Here is a 23,796-nt window from a genome sequence, read left to right on the forward strand (position 1 = left end):
TTAAAACAGGAAATAAGACATACAGGGTTTGTGGGTACTGCAGTAACAATGGGCAGCTTCAAGTTAAATCTAACCAGTGAATGTTAATGTTGGGAAAATGGATTTCATGAGCGTGTATGAGACGGGTGGCTTTAGTAGTATGTTGAGCACCGAGCTGTTGATCAGGCAATTTTGGAATTGGTGTTGTGTGATCAGAAGAGCAAATCGAATGCTTTGCTCTTGAGGATCATTGGGGAATAGTGATTTTAATATATTGAATTTTACATGACGTCTGAATACAAGCAGTTTTTTAAAATATTACGGGTATATACCTAAGTTGTGCAAGACATTAAGTTACGAGAGTAAAGTTGGCTTTAGAGAATTTGGAAAATACATTAAACTGACTTAATGAAAGACAGGCAATATATGTTATTTACTGTAAGGTCTGTTATATACATATATCCCTCCAAGGCCTAAATCGCAAAAGTCAAAGGTGACTCAACGATGGTGTACAAAACAAGTTAATAATTACATTAGATCGAAGAAAGTGCTTTAGAAAAGGGTCATATATTGTGCATTCATTGAAATTTTGGACGCAACAAAAAAGGACTGATAAACTGATAAGTAAAGTATAAAGAGAACAGGAATACAAACTAACCAGAAGCAAAAAAAAACTGATGAAAAACTGCCATGAATATTTGAAAGGAAAATAAAAGCAAGGTCAAATATGGAAGAGTGAATGTGTGGACAGGATAATTTATTGTGGAGAACAGAAACAATGACAGGGGAAAACTAACCAGTTACTTTATGTCTGTCTTCACGGAGGAAGGGCCAGAAAATCTCCCAGAAATACCAAGTGACCATGGGACTTGTGTAACTGAAGACTAAAATCATTCATATCAGTGACCAGGTAGCATTTGAAAATATAATTGTATTGACAAGTCTGACAGACCAAAAGTACTTCATATCAGAGTTTCAGAGATAGCTGAAATGGACATAATAATTGCATTGGGAATCACTGTATTTTTCCGTATTCAGGTGGAAAGTTATAAATGCATTCCAAGGATTTACAAAGGGAAGAAGATGGAGAATGGTGAACTACAGACAAGTTAATTTATTGCTCACAGTGGGGAATCTGTTTGAATTTATTGTAAAGAATGTGATATTGGACACTTGGAAAGTTATAGCAAACGTCTAGAGAATTATGCTAGATTTCTGAAAGGGAAGGTAACATTTACAAAAATTTTGCTTGAAGATGTCGCTTGTCGATATAAACAATGGAGAACCAGTGGATATGGTATAGTTGGATATCAGGAGGATTTTTAAAGAATTCATACGGTAAGTTAGACCTAAAACAATAAAGCAAATTGTATTGGTAAGAACATATGCAAATGGAGGAAGGTAAAGTTAAGTTTCCCTTTGTTTGAAGGGAATCAGATTATAGGCAATGAAGAGCTCTGTGCTCTCTCTCTTTCCACGGATGATGTCTAACTCGCTGTGATTTCTAGCATTGGTTCAGTACAGATCCCAGCTTCTGTAGTAATTCGCTCCGAGTAGAAGTGAAGTTCTGCACCAGTGACACATCGTGTTGGTGAGACTGTACCTGGAGTATTGTGTACAGTTTTGATTTTCTGATCTAAGTAAAACATACTGATCACATATACTGAATGTACATTCTCTAGATTAACCCCTTGGATGGCAAGATTGTCCGATGATGGAACTCCGCCTGTATTCTGTAGATTTGCAGAGACTGAGAGGTGATCGAAATGAAGCTTTACAAAATTCACACAGAGAGGAATGAAGAACATAGGGGCATTGAAAAGTGCGAGCAGGATTAGTGAGCACCCTAAGATATTCCACAAGGACTTCAAGTAGGACAGAATAACCAGGGAATAATTAGAGCCCATTAGAAACCAAGAGGATAATCAGTGTATGAAACTGGAGAACATTGATAGATTGTGACATAAGAGATTCACATCTGTTTTATGCAGGAGAAGGAGGAGGCATGGTTCAAGAAGATCGACTGGGAAACTCGTGAGCAGATTGATTTGAAATGCGAGCAAGGATAGCTAGTTTTGGCTGGTATTCAATTGGACAAGTCCACAGGTCTGGCTGTGTTGTATCACAAACTGCTGTCGGAGCAAGGCCCTGACCCGAATGTTTAAGTAAATTCTGGTCACAGGGCTGGGGCCAGAGGAACGCAGAACATCTTTTACAGGAACGGTTGGTGCAGGTCGACAAGGGAACTATAGATCAGTGAGTATCAGAACAGTGCCAGTGAAACTATTGGGGAAAATAGGGTGGGAGAAAATGGATCCTCATTTTGAGAGGGATAGTCTTCAGAGGGGAGTCATGCCGAACGAATTTTATTGATCTTTTTTCAAGAAGGTTGATAATATGTTTTTTTTTTCAGCAAGGCCTTTGACAAAGCCCTACATGGGAGACTGATAAAGAGAGTAAAATCTCATGGTATCAAGGGTAATTGGTAAGTGACATTCACAATGTCTTTATGGCAGGACAAAGAGAGTGATTCTGGAAACTGTATGAATCGACATCAGTGTCCAGTGGTGTTGTATATGGGTCAATGGTGTTACCCTTATTATTTGTGATACTTATAAATAATGTAGAAATAAAAGTGGAGGGCGTGGGCAAGTGTGGTACGTTAGTTTGCATTTATCACAAAGATTGCACGGGTGGTTGGCAGTGAGGGCTAGGTCTTATGTTACAGAAAAATACAGATGGAATGGCCAGATAAGCAGATCAACGGCAGATGGAATGTTACCCATATAAATATTAGATTAGATTAGATTAGATTACAGTGTGGAAACAGGCCCTTCGGCCCAACAAGTCCACACCGACCCGCCGAAGCGAAACCCACCCATACCCCTACATTTACCCCTTACCTAACACTACGGGCAATTTAGTATGGCCAATTCACCTGACCCTGCACATCTTTGTGATGTGGGAGGAAACCGGAGCACCCGGAGGAAACCCACGCAGCCACGGGGAGAACGTGCAAACTCCACACAGTCAGTCGCCTGAGGCGGGAATTGAACCCGGGTCTCGGGCGCTGTGAGGCAGCAGTGCTAACCACTGTGCCACCGTGCCGCCCACGGTGAGGTGGTGCAATTTGTAAGAATAGAACCATACAGGGGAGTACTCATTGAACGGCAGCACACTAGGAAGCTCAGAGCGTGCTTCTCCACACATCCCTGATTGGGACTGTACAGGGTAATAGTGGAGTTAACAAGGCGTTTGGAATAGTAAATGTAACCTTTACACATCGAGACATAGATTACAAGACTAATACAGGACTTTGGTTAAGCCAAGATGTAATACTGTGTGGTGTTCGGGGAGCCAAATTACAGGAAGGATGTGATTGTACTGGACGGGGTGCAGAGGAGATTCACCAGGATGTTCCCTGGGATGGAGCATATCAGCTATGGAGAGAGGCTGGGTAAGCTCGGATTGTTTACATTGGAGCAGAGAATCCTGATCGGAATGTGATTCAGAAGGATACGATTATGAGGAGCATGGACCAGGTGGATATTCAGCAGCTGTTCCTTTTCGTCAGTGGGCTAAGAACAAGGGAGCACACTTTTAAAGCGAAGGATTTGAGATGTTGAGATAATTTGCTGATTGCTTTTCACCCAGAACGTGTTGGGGTCTGGAATGTACTTCCTGAGACGGGAGTTATCGTGGTAACTTCATGACTGCTAAATACCTACTTAGGCGAGCTCTTAAAGTGTCATAACATTCCCGGCTATGGGCCTGGAGTAGGAGAGTGGGACTAATGTAGATTGTGCTGTATTTCTGACGGTGCAGAGACTATGATCCTGTGATTATATGGTGTGGACATGAATTGCTGGGTTTCTGAAGACAACATTAATAAGAGTTATAAGGTGAACTGTCAATGGAAAAGATAAGAGAAAACAAGTGCAGCTTCGTTACACTCTCAATCCAGAGAATAGAAAATGAGAACAGGGAAATGGCAGAACTATTAAGCAACTACTTCAGTTCTGTCTTCACAGAAGGACACAAACGAAACAAATTAAATCTTCCCAGCAAGACTAGAAAGACTAACACTCGTCAGAAAAAAAAGAATGAAATTAGTAAATAAAATGATTTGGGAGAAATTATTGGATTGAAAGTATGGTTGAATTTAGAATACAGATAGAAGGTGAGAACGTAAAAGCCTATATCAAGGTCCTGTGTTTAACCAAAGCAGATGGCAATAGGATGAGAGAGGAGTTGGGTAAAGATGGTTGGAAGTGAAGACTTTATGCTGGAACAGTTTATGAACAGTGGAAGGCTTTCAAAGCAATCTTTCAACGTTCTCAGCAACAGCATATAATAGTGAAATGGAAGGACTGTAGGAAAAGGGTAATCTGCTGGGAATGTCTCAGGAAATAAGGGAGGCTATCAAATTAAAATAAATGGCATAAATAATGGCAAAGACGAGTGGGAATGTAGAAGATTGGGAAAACTTCAAATGTCAAAATAAGCAACAAAAATGGTATCAAGACTCATCAGATAGGTTATGAGAGTAGACTACCTCAGAATATAAAGACAGATAGCAAAATAGTCTATAAATATACAAAACGAAATGAATGGCTAAGGTAAGCAATGGTCCTTTAGAGAAGGGGTATCCAGTAAAGGGATATGAGGAAATGGATGAGGAGGTGAAGAGTTATTTAGTCCGTCTACACAATGAAGGACACTAATAACATATCAGAAATTGTCAGAGAGGACGGTAAGTGAGTACCTGGAAACAACCATTCCCAAGACAGAGATAGTGTTGGGCAAGCTAATGGATCCAAACTTAGATAAGTCTCCTGGCCCTGATAGAATGTATCCCAAGGTAATAACAGAGGTGATGAGAGAAATAGCAATTGCACTTGTGGACATTTTTCTGAATTCACTGGACTCTGATGCAATTCCAGCAAATTGGAAAGCAGGAGTTCACACATCACTGTTTAAAAAAGGAGGTAGACAAAAAGTGGGGAATTATACACCGGTTAGCATAACAGCTGTAGAGGAAAATATTTCAATCTGTAATCAAGGAATAAATGGCTATGTATCTTAATAGAAATTGTACCGTTGGGCAGAAACAGTGATGGTTCATGAAAGGCAGGCCACGTGTGACTAACCTACTGGAATTCTATGAAGACATTACAACTGCAGGGACCCAGTAGGTGTGGTGTACTGAGATTTCCAAAAGACATTCGATACAATGACGCCAAAAAGGCTGCTGCGTAATGTGTGGCATTACGAGTAATGTGTTAGTATGGATAGAGGCTTGGTTAACTAACATGAAGCAACGAGTGGGAATACATGATTGTTTTTCTGGTTGCTGATCAGTGACTAGTGGAGTGCCTCAGGGATCGGTGCTGGGACCGCAATTATTTACAGCTTGCATAAGTGATTTGGAATAGGGGGCCACGTGTAGTGTCTCAAAGATTAGAGATGATATTAAATGAGTGGCAGAGGAAAGTGTGCAGAGCACTGTTAAACTTTATAAAGGGACATAAATAGTTGAAGTTAGTGGACCATGGTCTGGCAGATGGAGTTCAATTATAATAAATGTGAAATCGTCCATTTTGGTACGAAAAAATAGTAAAAAGGACTCTTACTTGAATTGTTTAAAAAAACAGCATGCTTTTGTGCAGAGGGGCCTGGGTGGCCTGGTGCATGAATCACAGAGGTTAGTCTGCTGGGGCAACAGGACATTAACAAGGCAAATTGAATTTGTCCTTCATTGTGAAAGGGATTGAGTGTAAAAGCAAGGAGATTATGTTGCAGCTGTACAGGGTGCTGGGAGACCACACCTGCAGTACGTGTAGTTTTGGTCTCCCTACTTGAGAAAAGAAAAACTGGCACTACAATGGATGCAGAGGAGGCTCGCTAGGTTGGTTCCAGAGGTGACGGGGGTGGTTATGAGGAGAGATTGAATAGATTGGAATTATACATTGATTGTAATTTGAAAGAATGAGGGAGGAAAGAATAGAAACATATATATTTGCGAAGGGAGTAGATAAGATAGAAATATAAAGGATGTTTCCAGAAGCACGTGTAACCAGGACAACATGGCAACGCCTCAATATTAGATGGAGCAGATTTAGGACAGAATTGAGAAGGAACTTCTTGACCAAGAAGATTGTGAATCTGTGGAATTCTTCGCCCAGTGAAATAGTTCAGGATTCGTCAATGAATATGTTTGAACTCAGATAATTTTTGAACAGTAAAGGAATTAAGGATAATGATTGGGCGGGTAAGTGGAGCTGAGGCCATGAAATTATCAGCCATTATCTTATTGAATGGTGGCGAAGGCTTGAAGGGCCAAATGGCCTACTCCTACTCCTAGTTTGTACGTTCTTATGTAATGGGTAAACATGAAGTGGGAATCATATTTGAGAAATTGACAGGTCAATACATTCAGAGAAAAAATGGATGCAATGCATTTAGATTTCCTGAAAGATTTTGATAAAAAAATCTATGGCCTAGTGAGCAAACTCAAACGTTATAGGATTGGGTCTAAAATACGAACATGGTTTTAGATGAGGAGAATTGACACGAAGCACTGAACAATTTTGAAGTGGAAGGATCATGTCAAGCATTTAGCTGAGGGAATCAAATGCAATATTTCTTAGTCTGCTGACAGCATGAAACGATGTTGGATTGTTAGTGGATGAGGAGGATGTAAAAAAGCTCCCAGGTGACTTAGACAATTGGAGTGAATGGGCAAATACGTGGCAGATGAAGATGTGACGGTGTGTACTTTTGATTGGGAACAATAGAACAGCAACCTATCATTTGATAAGGGATTGGATGAAACATATTGGTCTTTAAAGGGATATATGTTCTTTTTATTTTCCAGCTGTGACCTCCGAGGTCAGTGAAGGGCAGTGAGTTCTGAAGGCAGACGTCAATACTTGGAATGGCATCGGCACGCTGACCAGTGTACACAGATCCAAGTGGGGAACTGTAACATTGAAAAGGATCTGGATCTCCTTCCACACCAGTCACTGAAAGCAATATTGCAGGAGCAGAAAGCAGGCAGGAAGATAAATGGTGTGTTGACCTTCATTTCTAGGGGCTTGACTTACAGGAGCAAGGGTGTCCTACCGCAGGTGTACAGGGTCTTCATGAGAGCCCGTCTTGAACATTGTGCAGTATTGTGCGTAGTTTTACTCTCCTAACCTAATAAAGGACAAACGTGACATTGAGGAAGAGCAGTGAAGGATGACCCGACTGATCTCTGGGATGACAGGCTTGTTGTGAGAGCAGCGTTTGGGGCGACTTCGACTGTATTCCATGGGATTTAGGAAAATGAATGGAGATCTCCGTGAAACATATAAAACTCTGACAGGGTGAAACTGATTGGAAGCAGAGTTGATAATTCCCCTGGATTGGACATCTAAAACAAGACGCCACAGTATTAGGTTAGGCGGGGCACTCTGCATTGAGATGAAAATAAATGACTGCACTCAGTGACTGGTGACTCTGCGGATTTCTCTCCCACATAAGCTGTGGAACACAAGGCACTGAATATAAATAAGGATTTCTCGACACTAAACCGATCGGGAGGCATCTGGAGAACAGCTGTCACAAGTTCTCAGATGTTAAGGAGGAGGCCTCTGCAGGGTTAACAAGACTGTGTTTCCCGTTCCCTTTTCTGATACCGAGGCTGGTGCTGGGTGTTCTGTCAGTTTTATCCTTCCAAACATCGGAGCAGTTTGATACAATTTAGAGTCTTGCTTTACCATTTTAAAGACTATTAAAAAGTTTATCACGTGAGTGTGTGTCTAGAGTCACGTTTAGGCCAGAACAGGAATGCATGGAATTCACTAGACCAGAATTCACTTCCTGAAAGTACATTGGTGAAGCAAATTGGAGTTTGCAATTGACATTGATTTCAGCGTCATGGTTACTGACACCAGATTTTAGATCTTGATATTTTATTAACTGTTATTAACTTCCATCAGCTGCCAGAGCATTAGCCTGGTCTGGACTGGTAATCCAGTGACATTTCCACAACACAGTACCATATCCACATGGGTAGCTAACTGGAACCATACTGAGCAGGACATATCAGTGCTGTTTGACAGATCTGGTGAAAAGAACTTCTACTAGTTTAACGATTGTGATGGGACTGAGGGGGTAGTAATGGGTCAGATTTTAATTATTCTCCTCTTAGCGAACTGGACATAGCTGAGTAATTTTCCGCATTTCTATGGAGATGTCAGATTTGGAACTGGAATGAAACAGCTTCCCCAGGGACACGGCTTGTTGTGCAGCACACGTCTTCAGTCGTCTTGAAGGAATGGTGTCAGGGCTCATTGCCTTTATCCTATCTGCTTTGTTCACCTGTGTCTTCAAGTCACGTGCAGCAAATCAAATTGATTGTAGACGGGCATCTGTGATTCTGTGGACATCATGGCGAGGGTGAGGTTAATTATCCACTCAACACTTCTGGTATAGTATCGTACCAAAACTACATTCTTAACTATTACACTGATGTACAGGGCTGTTCCATTATTTAGGAAGTGGAGCCCTCTTCTCCATGAAGTTGTTTATCTGTCCATCACCTTTTATGGCTGGATGTGACAGGATTGTTGCTTTGTTGGTGTTGGGATCATTGCACCCTCTCTATCAGATGTTAGTTCTGCTGTTTGGAATGCACGCAGTCAATTTTGGTAGCTTTAACGAGTTGTCATCAGGTTTAGGTACACATGATTCGGATAGTGGCACGTTCACCAATATATCACTGAACAATAGATCAACATGGTTGGAATGGTAGACCGAGGGATCATCCCAGGAAAAAAACCTTACAGATGGTGCTTGAATATAATTCTGCTTCTGCTGCTGCTGTGCTCTACGGAACAACATATCTGCCAGCAATTCTCTATTTAAGAAAGTTTGGAGAGTTAGATCATTTCAAGTATTTACAGATGAGTTTTGACTTGGAAATGAATTGAGTGCAATGAAGGACTAGTGATGAAGGAGGAGTGAAAGCGTCATAGACTCTTAGAATCATACAATATGCAAACAGACCTTTCGGCTTAAAACGTCCATGCTCACCTGGTTTCCGAAATTGGATTATTTCTATTTTTCTTCTTTTACCACAGACGCCCTCCAAACATTTGCTATCCATTCACACATCCAATTGTCTTTCAAATGTTGTATTTGTACTTCCCAATGCAACTTCCTCTGACAGCGCGCTACCTATACACACCACCCTCTGTGAGAAACCAGTGTCCTTATGATATCGTTTAAATGTCTTCCCTCTCACCTTAAAACTATCCTCTCTGGTTCTGGACATACCCACCAGTGGGAAAGGATCTTGTCTATTCATCCTATCCATGCCTCTCATGAGGAAATAAAGGTCGCCTCTTAGCCTCCAACGCAAAAGGAACAAAATCCCAGCCTTATATCTCAAAACCTCCGGTCTCCGTCACATCATTTTAAATACTTTTGCCCCCGTCCCAGTTTATATTCTTCCTATAGCAGGGCGAAAAGAATTGTACTCAGTACACCAAATGTGGCCTTACTATTCTCTTGTAGAACCACGACATGATGCTCTGGTTCCTGTAATCAATGCTCTGACCGATGAAAGTCAGCTTGCCTTATGCCTTATTCACTGTCCTGTCAACCTGCGACTCCACTTTCACTGAACTATATACCTGGTCCCGGGATCTCTATTTGGCAACACTCCCTAGCATGCTACCATTTACTAAAATAAATCCTACACTCGTTGCCTAACAAAGTGCAATATATCACATTTATCTGCATGAAGCTCCATCAGCCAATGCTCAACCCACTTTCCAAGTAGATCAAGATATCTTTATTTTCTAAGACAGCCTTCTTCACTGTCCACCATAACTCCAATTTTGGGGATATTTTCTCCAAATTAATATCCATGGTTCCAATATTCTCAACCAAATCATTTACAAAAACAACAGCCTGGTCATTGCGGCACAATGCTGGAATCAGGCCTCCAATTGGAACAGCAAATCTCTTCCAACTCCCTCTGTCTCCTACAGTCAAGCCAGTTTTGCATCGAATTGGATAGCTCTCCCTGATCTCATGTGATCTAACCTTATTAACCAGGCTACCACGTGGAACCTTGTTGGGCCTCACTAAGGTCCACGAAGACAACGACTGCTGCTTTACCTTCATCTATCTTTCCAATCACCTCTTCAAAAACTGCAATCTCGTTTGTGAGATATGGATTCCTAGACATAAAGCTGTGCTGAATATCCCTAATCAGTCCTTGCCTTTCCAAATGCATGTAAATCCTGCCTCTCAGAGTTTCCTATAAACACTTCTTCACCCTTGACATCAAACTCACTGGTCTGTAGTTCCCTGGGTTTTCTTTGCAGCCAAATTACAGATAATATAACAACATTAGCTGTCTTCCTGTCCTCCAGGACCGCAACCGTGGCTGTCAATGATACACATAAGAAAGTCAAGAGAACTGCAGATTTCGTAAACCAGAAACTAAGACAGGAATGTGCTGGAAAAGCTTTGCAGGTCTGGCAGCATCTGTGCAGAGAAATCCGAGTTAATGTGTTGCAACACGGGGGAACCCAGGCCCTCCACCACCACCATGCGCTAATTTAAACTTGCAACACAGAAAAGATTTAAACTGTTTTGTAATCTGTAAAAATTCGGAAGGCCAATAACCATCCTAAAGGTTATAGTAAAAATTGACAACTTTTTTTTTAAAGGCTAACAGAGAATAATTAACTAACACCTATTTGCAACTCCTTTCTGTGACCAATCTTTTACTTTCCCTTCGACAATACTGGTACGATCACTGGTACGAAATTAAGATATACCAAAACATTCAAATTTCAGAACCAGCCAGCTGTCGAATCTTCTCTTTGTATCTTCCTCTGTCTTCGTTTCTTCTCCTTTTGCTTCACAGGTCATTGATAAATAAAGGTACATTTCGGAGAGCTATTCTCCGGGCAGTCTGCAGATGTTGGTGGCGAGGCAGTTCTCCCCTAACTGGTCAAATGTTTTTCAACTTTCTACCCCAAAGCATTGGGTAACTTTTTTTAAAATATTGCCAAATGCCAAATTTAAATTCGATTGTAGTTTAGCTTCTTGGAAATAATTTAAACGGATTGATGAAATTTTATTTTATTTTTTGTCTCATAGCAACCCAGGTACTGCCAGCTGCTGAACCAAATGTCACATTGTAAATTTTCCAGAACTCACTGTGCTTGTAAATCCTTCAACTCTCTTAAAGGTACAGTACCCTTCACACGTTCATAGCACCTTCTCTCTCAAAAAAGAACCATCGTAATGAAAACACGTCTCATTTGTCTTTCTGTTCTTTAAACACATTACTATAACATACAGAAAACTGAAATCTAAGTTCACCTTAACTCCTGCCCATATACCTATATATAACATTGGATAAATACAAATCTCGTCTAAACTTTATCAGTTAAATTGGTGAGAACGCATCTGCGATTACATTCTTACGACAAGCTACATGCACGATTTTTAAATTAAATGTCTGCAACATAATCCTCCAATGAAATAGTCTTTAAAGCGTTCAAGAATGTAAGCAGATTGCGCTCCGTGTACACAACCGTCTCCAACATGCTGTTTGTGAATACACATTAAAATGTTATAAGGCTAGTACCAAACTCAATAGTTCTTTCTCAATCGTGGAATATTTGCTCTGGTGGATGTTGAGTTTCTTTGAAAAGTACGATCCCATCTCATTGTCCTGTAGCAGTACAGCTCCAATATCACTCGTGTCGACGGCAACTTTGAAAGGTTTTCAAGCATTTGGTATAGCTGAAACTAGTTTGGTGGTCAATATTTCTTTTTAATGGTCGAATGCCTCCTGGCATTGTTCTTTCAACCAAAACTTTGTGCTCTTCTTCAGCAAGTCGGATAATGCTGTCACTACACTGCTAATGTTTGGAACAGACATCTGATATAATTCGCTGACTCCGAAGGAGCGAAGCACCTTTTTCTTCGAGGTTGGTCGTCGAAATTCCTCGGTTGCTTTTGTCTTTGCGTTCCATGACCGATATTTTGTCCCCAGAACATCATGTCTGCTTTCAAGAATTCTATTTTGTTTAATTTTATCACCAGTTTTGTTTCTCGTATTCGTTCAAAAAGCTCTGCTGACTGTACCAAGTGACCTTTCCAGGATTTAGGAAAAATCACTACTTCGTCTAAACGGACGGTACAGTTTAGTAATCAGGCCACAGCTCTGTTCATGGGTCTTTGGAATGTTTTGGGTGTGTTCGTCATTCCAAAGGGCATCACTTTGAAATGATGCAGACCATTTGGCGTTACAATTCAGAAATTTCTTTCACTGTCTCTGATAAAGGTAACTGCCAGAATCCATGCATTAACTCCAACTTCGTGTTAGAACATAGAACATAGAAGAATACAGCGCAGTACAGGCCCTTTGGCCCTCGATGTTGCGCCGATCCAAGCCCACCTAACCTATACTAACCCACTATCCTCCATATACCTATCCAATGCCCGCTTAAATGCCCATAAAGAGGGAGAGTCCACCACTGCTACTGGCAGGGCATTCCATGAACTTACGACTCACTGAGTGAAGAACCTACCCCTAACTTCAGTCCTATATCTACCCCCCCTTAATTTAAAGCTATGCCCCCTTGTAATACCCGACTCCATACGCGGGAAAAGGTTCACACTGTCAACCCTATCTAACCCCCTAATCATCTTGTACACCTCAATCAAGTCACCCCTAAACCTTCTTTTCTCTAATGAAAACAGCCCCAAGTGTCTCAGTCTTTCCTCATACGATCTTCCTTCCATACCAGGCAACATCCTGGTAAACCTCCTCTGCACCCGTTCCAGTGCCTCCACATCCTTCCTATAGTATGGCGACCAAAACTGCACACAATATTCCAGATGCGGCCGCACCAGAGTCTTATACAACTGCATCATGACCTCAGGACTCCGGAACTCAATTCCTCTACCAATAAAAGCCAGTACGCCATATGCCTTCCTCACCGCACTATTTACCTGGGTGGCAACTTTCAGAGATCTGTGTACATGGACACCAAGATCCCTCTGCTCATCCACACTACCAAGTATCCGACCATTAGCCCAGTACCCCATCTTTTTGTTATTCTTCCCAAAGTGAATCACCTCGCACTTAGCTACATTGAATTCCATCTGCCACCTTTCTGCCCAGTTCTGCAGCTTATCTATATCCCGCTGTAACCTGCCACATCCTTCCTCACTGTCAACAACTCCTCCGACTTTCGTATCATCCGCAAACTTGCTCACCCAACCTTCTAACCCCTCTTCCAGGTCATTTATAAAAATGACAAACAGCAATGGTCCCAAAACAGATCCTTGCGGAACACCGCAAGTGACGGCACTCCATGAAGAAACTTTGCCATCAACTACTACCCTCTGTCTTCTTCCATCCAGCCAATTCCTAATCCAAACCTCCAACTCACCCTCAATGCCATATCTCCGTATTTTCTGCAGTAGCCTACCATGGGGAACCTTATCAAACGCCTTACTAAAATCCATATATACCACATCTACCGCTTTCCCCTCATCAACCTCCTTCGTCACCTTTTCAAAGAATTCAATAAGGTTTGTGAGGCACGACCTGCCCTTCACAAAACCATGCTGACTATCCTTGATCACATTATTCGTTTCCAGATGTGCATAAATCCTATCCCTTACAATTCTCTCTAAGACTTTGCCCACAACAGAAGTGAGACTCACCGGCCTATAGTTACTAGGGTTATCCCTACTCCCCTTTTTGAACAAGGGAACCACATTTGCTATCCTCCAGTCTTCTGGCACTACTCCAGTAGACAAAGAGGACATAAAAATCAAGGCCAATGGCTCTGCAATCTCCTCCCTTGCTTCCCAGAGAATCCTAGGATAAATGCCATCAGGCCCAGGGGACTTATCTATTTTCACCTTTTCCAGGATTTCCAACACCTCTTCTCTACATACCTCAAAGCCATCCATTCTACTTATTTGTGACTCAGTATTCACATCGACGACACTGCCCTGTTCCTGAGTAAATACTGAAGAAAAGTATTCATTCAGTGTCTCCCCAATCTCTTCCGCCTCCACACGCAACTTCCCACTACTATCCTTGACTGGACCTATTCCTACCCTAGTCATTCTTTTATTCCTAACATACCTATAGAAAGCCTTAGGGTTTTCCCTAATCCTACCGACTAAGGACCTTTCATGTTCCCTCCTTGCTGCTCTTAGCTCTCTCTTCAGGTCCTTCCTGGCTACCCTATAACTCTCAATCGCCCCAATTGAACCTTCACGTCTCATCTTGAGATAGGCCGCCCTCTTCCATTTAACAAGGGATTCCAATTCCTTATTAAACCACGGCTCCCTCGCACGACCCTTTCCTCCCTGCCTGACAGGTACATAATTATCAAGGACACTCAATAGTTGCTCCTTGAACAAGCTCCACATATCATTTACACTCTTGCCTTGGAGTCTACTTTTCCAAGCCACACATCCTAAGTCATGCCTCACCGCATCATAATTTCCCTGACCCCAGCTATAACTCTTGCCCTGTAGTACACACTTATCCCTCTCCATCACGAGAGTAAAAATCACCGAATTATGTTGTTACTAATTTGTCCAACGTTCTCGATACAGTCCTTCAACGTCGGTATTGGATATAAGTCTGATTTTGTAACCGTGTCGATCTTCCAATAATCCAAACAAAATCATTGAGTCCCATCTGGTTTGGGAACTAAGATGATCGGCGAGCTCCACTCGCTTGGGCTTGGTTCGATGATGTCCTCATTGAGCATAGCCTCCACCTCCTTTTGGACCTGTCTAGCTTTGAGAGGATAACGCCGATGTGGATTGTCTTATCGGAACAGTATTCCCTACATCTACTTCATTAACAATAGCATTAGTTCTCGCCCCAAACATATGATTCTAACATATGTCCTCATATTGCAATAACAAACATTTCAACTGTGTTCTATGCTCCTGAGACAGATAGTTTACTAATCTATCCCACTGCTGAAGGACTTCTACATTTTTGACATATTTTGAGTTACATCAAAATCCACGATATTTGGATTTGATTTCTCACTCTATAGGGCAGTAACTTACACCTGTTTCTCCAATTCTTTCTCTCCTCTACTTTTCAGGTGGGCACCTAAACACTCATTTATAACACACATATCGGGGTCTTCGAATGTGGGAATTAGTAACAGAGGTGCTAGTTTCATTACCGTCCGTGGCCTACCTACCATTTGGCATGAATGAAATGTACGCCAAACGTTAACCACATCTTTGTGCATTCCAGGTCAATAACAATGTTTTTGTCCCTTATCCCGAGTCTTTCGTACCCCTAGGTGACCTCCTACATGTAGTTCATATGCTACCTGTAAAACTTCCTGTCTCTATGCTACCAGCAATACAATCTGGTGCACCTCAGCACATTTCTCCTCTGCACTAACCTGATGTGGTCTCCATTTCTGTCTTAACATCTATCTTTCAGATAATAACCCTCTTGCCTCCCTTTCAGAGTACACATCCACATATATATCTTTTATCGTCTTGTCTGTCTGTTGCAAGTCCCTTAGCCTTTCAGGCCAAAACACCTCTGTCTGACCTACTGTCTGTTCAGGTTTTCCCTACACCATTACGGCAAACAGGGTGTCCATTAACTGAACCTCAACTCCTTCATCTTTGTCTATAGTTTGTCCTTCGTGCTGTGACTTAAAATAGTGGAATATGGTTACTGCACAGCCTGGGAAAATACCAGGATATTTCCGATTTAACACTTCAGTTTCTTTGTCTTTCTTGGGCTTCTCCGCAACAAGCAATGTCACTCCCAACTTGGACCCTGCTAAACCCTTCCCAAGAACAAACTGGATCTGACACTCTGTCAATCATTCCCACTATAACTGCCCCAGTCTTGAGTAGGCACTCCAACTTGATCTTACATAGGGAAATGCTAAATTTCTGTCCATGTTTCCCATAAATTAATACACTCTGGGATAAAAGATCAGAAAGACTGCAAATTCATTCATCTCTTACAATTAGCGACTGGTTAGTTCATGTACCTCTCAAAATTATGACTTCTTGTCTTTCTACCACTGTTATTTCTGAGCAAACTTTACTCACAGAGGCGAATTCCTTATAGAGATCAGGTACTAACTCTAGAGGCAGATCCTGCCGAGGCTGTGCACTTTCCTGCGGCTCCTCGGCTCTTGTTGGGTTTCCTTTAACTGGCTTAGCTTCTTTTACCACACCTTTTCCCACAATCCCTTTCTTAACAATCAGCACTGTGACCATACATATCCCTCCTTCTGTCAGTGAAATCACCTTTTCCCAATGCCCTTCTGAAACCACCAGCACAGTAATTTTCTGTGTCCCACTCCATTACATTGAAAACACCTGAGGCCTTTCACTCCTTTCCACTCTCTTGTGCAGCTTTTTTAACCTGCGGTAAACTCATATGTTCTACTCTTTCTTTTATAGTGTAGCATCTCCCCTTCTCCCAAATTCTATCCCCCACAGGACGAAATTTTGGCTGGAAGCTTGTCTTACGCAGCGAAATGTATTCATCTGCTAATTCTCCTGCACTTCTCAATTTCTGAACTTTCTTTTCCTCCACGTGAATTATTATCATTTCTGGAAGTGAGGTTTTAAACTCCTCTAGCAGAATAATCTCCCTTAGAGTCTCATAGGTCTTATCTATCCTTAAAGCCTGCACCCATCTATCAAAATGCCTATGTTTAATTCTTTCGAACTCAACATTAGGCTGACCTGGTTCCTTCTTTATGTTTCCGAACTGCTATCTCTTTACTTCCAGTACCAATTCGTAAGCACATAAAATGCGTCGTTTCACGTCTTCATAAGCTCTTAAACCCTCATCTGACAGCGCAGCAAATACCTCACTAACCCTACCTACCAATTTATTCTGAACTAGCATTACCCATAAATCCTTGCACCACTCTACCTGCCTAGCCAATTTTTCAAATGAAATAAAGAAGACTTCAACATCTTTCTCATCAAAATGTGGCAGAGTTTTGAGATAGTTGTATATTCCACTAATGTCCCTTTTACTCTGCAGCCTGTTCACTTGACTTTGCTGACTAAATCGCAACTTCTCAAGTTCAAATTCGCTCTCTCTTTGCACAGCTAAGAACTTTTCTCCTCTCTTTTTATTCCTCTCCCTCTCTTTCCTCTTGCTTTCTCTTTCTTCTTTCTCTTTCTCTCTCCCTTTGTTTATTTTTAAACTGCATTTTCTTCTATTGTAATTTAAGTTTTATTTCTAAATCTCCTGCACTTGTCTGTTTCTCTGACACACCTTAGAGTTTGACTAATTTCGTAACCATTTCAGCTTTACTCTTGTTCTTGGTTAAACCCAAATCTACATTCTTTGCTCATTCTAAACGTTTGGCGTTTATCTTTCCTTCTAAACACCCTCGGCAAACGTGAGAAACATGTTCAAATCCCAGAACCTCTTTAACATTTTTACAGAGCCATTTCTCTCACTTTAAATTTGACCAACCACAAGTCACCGAAATTAAACAAAGTGTCTCAACGACTTTTTATTTAAAGCTCTCTGACAATAACGTGTAAATGGTTAAATGTACTGTGCATTTTCATACCTCAAACCTATTTAATTCTGCCCAAATATCAGACTGGATCTGTCTAAACTTGCTCAAATCGCAGACAAAACGCCCCAAACTGTTATGACAGGGGAAACCCCTCTCCTAATCTGAACCAGCTACAGAGAAAAAAGTTCGCCTCATGCTGGAATCTGTTAAATTTCGAAAGGCAAAGATTCATTTACAGAGGTTAGTATTTAAAGTAAAATTAACAATTTTGTTATTTAAGTCCAACAGGGAATATTAAAATGAACCACTATTTAGAACTCATTTCGTTAAAACTATCTTTTACCTCCAACTCTACAATACTGGTCCAATAAAACAAAACACCATGCGTAAGATTTAAAAAAAAACATAATCACAATTCAAAACCAGTTACCTTTGTCAATTCTCCTTTGTAGACTTTTCTCTGTAGATTTTTATGTTGGTTGGCTTCGATGTTCTGCTGTGCAAGCGTCTTACAGTTCAGGTATCTTTCAGAAAGCTCTTCAGCTAGCAGTCTATATTTGGGGATGCCCTTGGCAGTTCTCCCCCTAAATGTTCAAACTGTCCGCTTTTACACCTCAAAACATTGGATTATTTCATTGATTTTGTTGCCATCAAATCCATTATATTTCAAACTCCATTGGATTTCGGAGTGTTGGGGCATAGTTAAACTGACTGGCCAAATTTGAGGGTTTTTTTTTTACCATGGCAAATCATACTCGCTATTTGTTTCACAGTCAAATGTTACATTTTAACTTTTTTCAGAACAATGTACACTTCTACACCTTCATAATAATATCGTTTGTCAGCCCTACATAGTTTTCCATAAATTTGATCACCTAAGTTCGCATAATAGTCTTTTCTGTTAAAAAAAAAGTCCCGTTTTCTCTCATCCTTCCTTTGTCTAAATCCTTTTTTCCAGTTATGATTCCAATTACTTACAATGTTACTGGTATTCTTCGACAAAGTAATACATTGTGTCTGTTTTGTGAATAATCCTCTGTAATTGAACTGAGATGAAAGAATGAGATGCAATCACATTCCCATATGAAGAAGTAAATGTGCAACTTTTCAGAGCTTTCTGATATTAAAAGATATGCAAAAACCTCCTTTGTTCAGGATTGGGAAAGTGAAGAAATGACGTTCACGGACAGAACAGGAGCAATTCAATAAAACTTTACTGGAATCATTGAATGACCAAATATTTAGTTTTCTCCTGAGAGTTCAAATTCTGCTTTATTTCAAGTCTTAGTTGCGTATAATTTTATCAATATGTAAATATCATCGGTGACAAAACCAGAAGTTGCTGGAAATGCTCAGTATTTCTGGAAGTATCTGTTGTGAGAAAGCAGATTCGACATAGGGTAATAGAATTCGTCTAGGTTGTTTACTTTATTCCAATAGTGTTCAGAGATGTGCCGGTTAGTGCATTACTCAGGGGCAAATGCAGAGTAATAGAGTAGGGGAATCGGTCAGAATGTGTTACACTACGGAGGGTCAGCGTTGACGTGTTGTGTCAAATGGCCTGTTTCCCCACCGCAGTGAAACCTTGATTCTATGAATTCTTCACACAAAGGGCGATTGGTGCGAGGATCAGGGGTGTCACCGAGCGTGTTCAGGACACACTGAAGGGTGAGGATGAACAACCGGCGGGTGTGGTACACATTGATAAGAATGACATCCGTAAGAGGAGTGAAAGGTCCAGCAAGGAATGTTTAGGAAGCGAGGCCTGAGTTTAAAAGCAGGATCTCCATGATTGTATGGGAAATAGAACCCACTGACTTCAATAATTTCCTTCCGAGACAAGATCTGAAGCAGCAATATCGTTTATTATACTCTTGCAAGAGTGGTGCCTATAAGTTAGGCACACCGAGTTTAACAAGTACACAACTTTTTATACAATTCATTCCTGTTTTACTCCTCCCCCGCTTATTCCATTGCTTCTCCACTGTTTACATCTCTGCTGTTTACATTTCACTTCTCGAAACACGGCTGTTTATCTCTTGCCTCATCTGGCCTTGTTCGTGACAAAAATGCATTTCCTGCTTGGCTGTTTCACCACATGCCTCCGTGGCCTATTGTTATATATCCTCCTTGACAGCCATCTGCTTCCTTGACTGCTAAAGCAACATTTCCTTCCATTCTTTGCCCATAATGAGTCATATGACCTCTTGATTGTGTTTTTTGTTTAGCAGAAGTGGGAAACAGATACTTATAACGGTTTATACAAGCATATCTCGCTTAACCTACACCCCTCTTCCTCTTTCAGGATTCAACCTTGTGATCGATGCACTTAACAACATGTATAATTACTCCTCACAATTCCCCCTTTTTGTTTTTACATTCAATTGTTGTTTCTGCAATTTTTCATTTAAGCCTCGCCCCCAAAATTCGCAAGCATAATTCCTGAGACTTCATCCATCTTGGTCTCTCTCATCCCCCTCATTATTTAATAGAAAAAGGTCCTTCTGCCTGATTCCCTTTTACGGGCATCTGTTTCATTAAGGCTGTCTCAATCAGTCTTTGGGTGAGCCCTCGTTTACAGTGTATGATGCAACTGCCAATGGTTACCAATACCCCAGCTACTTCTATCAGGGAAGTAAGGATGGAAACCACCACCCACTTCCTTTTTCCAAACCACGATTCAAGCTATCTCGTGAGAGATGTGTCTTCTCCTGAATTATCAGCCAGTTCTTCTGGTAAGGTAGTCAATCCCCTTAAGAGCCGAGTAATTAAATCATCAGATGCAGTGTTATTAGGAATCAAGGTACAACAGCTTCCTCCGAACATCACACACACACCTCTTATTTGCCACTAGAATCATATCAAGGGCCATTCTGTTTTCCCATGCCATCCTACTTGTCGCATCAAGCTGTTCTGATATTCTTTTAACAGCATCTCTTGTATAATTTATAAATCGCTGTTGATTATAGAAAATGTAAATTATCCAATCTACATTTTTATTAACTGTTACCCACCAAAAGAGAGTTGACTCAAAGCCTGCTGCAATCTATTTGCGAGCCTTGAAAATCAGGTAGCCCCCCCCCCACCCCCCTCCTCCCGGGACTCCTATAGAATTGAGATCAATCCTGTCATCGAAAGAAGAATCTAAGAGTGATCTCTTACTCCTTCACTTTTACCCTAGTATCAGTTTCCTTCTCAAATGCCAGGGTAAATGGAATTGCCAATTGTACACTTGCACATATCTCTCTCCAATCCGGATCCGGATCCACAGATCCGCTCGGGGAACCTTAGTGCTGAGAAGTTCCCTCCATCGTCTGTATCGGCGAAATTCGTAATCTCTGTACATAATTTCAGCTTCCCCAAATCTCTGGACCATTTTGTACCTCGTCTATGCACATATGATGTGTGATTTCTGACTGCCGCTGAAAACTTGGCGGCGGGGGTGGAGGGGGGAATGATTTTAAGTCTTTCATCTCCAAGGGAGGGAATGTCAGAGATAGCGAGGTGAAGTTCCTATCATTCCATGCTGTCGTATCCTGATACAGTGCTATCATACATTTCTTATGCCCTTCCTTTCTCGCTTCCACCCGAGCAGAAAGGGAACCACCTGGGCCACTGGTCTACCGGAGGCACATGCAAAGCAATTGCTCTTATTCAGACTTTTTATAGTATACTTTACCCGTTCATCCCAGACATTTGCATCCCCGTATCCAGTTTCTATTTCGATGGTCTGTTTCAAGTCCTGTACCTCTATATTTTTTCCTACTTTACGGTCATCGGGAGAGGTGTAAGGTTGTATCTTATTATCCAGTAGTTCTGCCCGTTTTGCCTTTCCTACGCTAATTCGAAAACAGCAGCCCGAGAAATCCTTCCCGTTTGTTGTCATATCTATCCAAAATGTTTCATTTAATTGTACCTGATAGGTGCCACCCCCCACCCCGTGATTTCCTTCGTGCCATGTGGTTTTCTTTATCGTGAGGTATATTGGCTTACACTCTTTTACACTCTTTTTCAGGACAATTATAAGCTGGTCGGAAGGGTGCCCGGTGTACTGTGACGAGACCATTATACCAAATACCATCCCCAAGGCCATCCTCATAGGATGTAAGATGTCTCGCTGACGTGCGGTGCTGTCTCTGATTAGCTATATCCCCACAATTTACAGAGCTGCATGCATCAGCGTCTATTACTTGTGGATTATCAGACTCAGGAACCATTAATAACACATCTGAAAATGACGTTTGACAAAATCCCAATACTAAGAAAGCTAGTATCATAACTCTAAGCATCCCCAGCATTCTAAAACTCATGCTGAAGCACCAAAAGACTTAATATACAATCCTATGGAAATAATCCCGCGCTCACGTCGTCACTGTATAATCAGTTACTCAAAGACTCTTTAGCCTGAGTTTCAGCGGGTCTTGCGTTGATTCGGCTGTCCACAAGTCTTCCTCAACTGGAGGGTCCACTGGCCCTTTGATCCGAGTGTAGTGAGTCCAGCCTTTCTCCACCATCCTTATTGCCGTTCCTGTCAAAAGAGCCTAGTGCGGCCCTTCCCAGTCCGGTTGCAATTTAGTTCCTGTCAATGATTTTACTAAGACCCAATCTCCCGGTCGAATCGGATGAACAGCGAATTCAAGGGGTGGAGTCTGTGCCAATAAATCCTGTTTCCTGAGGAAAGACAAAGAGGAGGACAAACTCAGTATATATTTATTTAAAAACAAATATCTAGTTTCTGCGTTTGACAGTGCCAGAGGATATGCTTCCACCCATCCTGATAAATGAACAAATATTACCGACATATATCTCAGTCTTCCCACTCGGGTAATTCGGTATAATGTACCTGGATGCTCTTGAATAGTTTTAGCCCGTGTTCTCTCCCTCCTGGAACTTGTTTCCTTAACATTTTCTTGTTTACTTTTTAAAGTGTTATGCATCCCTCACATATCTGTTTGGCTATCGTATGTATTCCGTTGCATCCGTATTTCCTTCAGACTAAATCACACATTGATTGCACTCCCCAGTGGCTCCCCTGATGTCAGACAGCCATAATGTCTCGCATCATCATTTTGTTTAACATTTCTCTTCCATCAGGTAACATCCAATGTCCGTCTGGTGTTTTTACACCCCCTAAATCTTTCAATTCTTTTTCCTCTCTTTCAGTGAATATTAGAGTTTCTCAGGGACCTGGGACAGTAGGTATTAGGGAATAAATATGTGGGCGGCACGGTGGCACAGTGGACTTGTACAGGGATACAATATGTAGTCGATTCTATGACAGAATGTGGGCGGCACGGTGGCACAGTAGCACAGTGATGAGCACTGCTGCCTCACAGCGCCTAAGACCTGGGTTCAATTCCCGCCTCAGGCGACTGACAGTGCGGAGTTTGCACGTTCTCCCCGTGACTGCGTGGGTTTCCTCCGGGTGCTCCGGTTTCCTCCCACAGTCCAAAAATGTGCAATTCAGGTGAATTGGCCATGCTAAATTGCCTATAGTGTTAGGTAAGGGGTAAATGTAGGGGTATGGGTGGGTTGCGCCTCAGCGGGTCAGTGTGGACTTGTTGGGCCGAAGGGCCTGTTTCCACACTGTAATCTAATCTAATCTAAATCACCTCTTCTTGTGGGTTCGGGGTAGCTTCGTCAGTTAACTCATCGGTCAGTAATGTAGCTTTCCATTCTTTAACTAACAATTAATTAATGCAGTCATGTTTTAAATTAACCGTGAATCAATATGACAGGTCACTGAGAATTAATATTAATATTGTTTCAGGCTAATATTTATTAAAAATATTAATTATTAATTATTAATTATATATTATATAAATAAAGTAATCATTATCTGTAATTCAGCGTGGAAACTCAACAAGTGACCAAAACATTTTTTTTAAACTGTAATTGAGCAGTTCTGTTTGTTTACCCGTCACTTGCGATTTCTCATTCCGTTTCTGTAATTTTTTTTGCTCGAGCTCATTCATTTTTAAGAACCTCGACAGATTTCATAGCACCATTTGCAGTTAATCCAATCCCCAATTTTGTGGCAGTATTTTATCATGAGCGCAAAACTGATTTTTTGTGCCTCTCATCACAAAACTGTCACCATAATCCAATTAACTCTTTCGTTCCTGCTCCCTTGGGGTAAAATTTAAGGATGACCTTGCTGCCCCTGTATCGACTAGGAAAATGACGTCCTTATTATAAAATCACCTTTAAATTTATCAAGTGTTCC

The 23,796-nt window shown here is 41.3% G+C and overlaps 1 long non-coding RNA gene across 1 annotated transcript; it reads left to right on the plus strand.

Moving 5' to 3' along the window:
• The first annotated feature begins 499 nt into the window (after positions 1-499).
• LOC148147034 (uncharacterized) lies at positions 500-7,758 on the plus strand. The gene is made up of 3 exons (XR_015760229.1): positions 500-2,235; positions 2,393-2,464; positions 6,857-7,758. It is a non-coding gene; the product is annotated as an uncharacterized LOC148147034 (long non-coding RNA).
• The last annotated feature ends 16,038 nt before the right edge of the window (positions 7,759-23,796 follow it).

The sequence above is a fragment of the Chiloscyllium plagiosum genome, unplaced genomic scaffold (assembly GCF_037043375.1).
Source record: "Chiloscyllium plagiosum isolate Xiang-an unplaced genomic scaffold, Cpla_swu_hap1 HiC_scaffold_18, whole genome shotgun sequence".
Lineage (NCBI taxonomy): Eukaryota > Metazoa > Chordata > Chondrichthyes > Orectolobiformes > Hemiscylliidae > Chiloscyllium > Chiloscyllium plagiosum.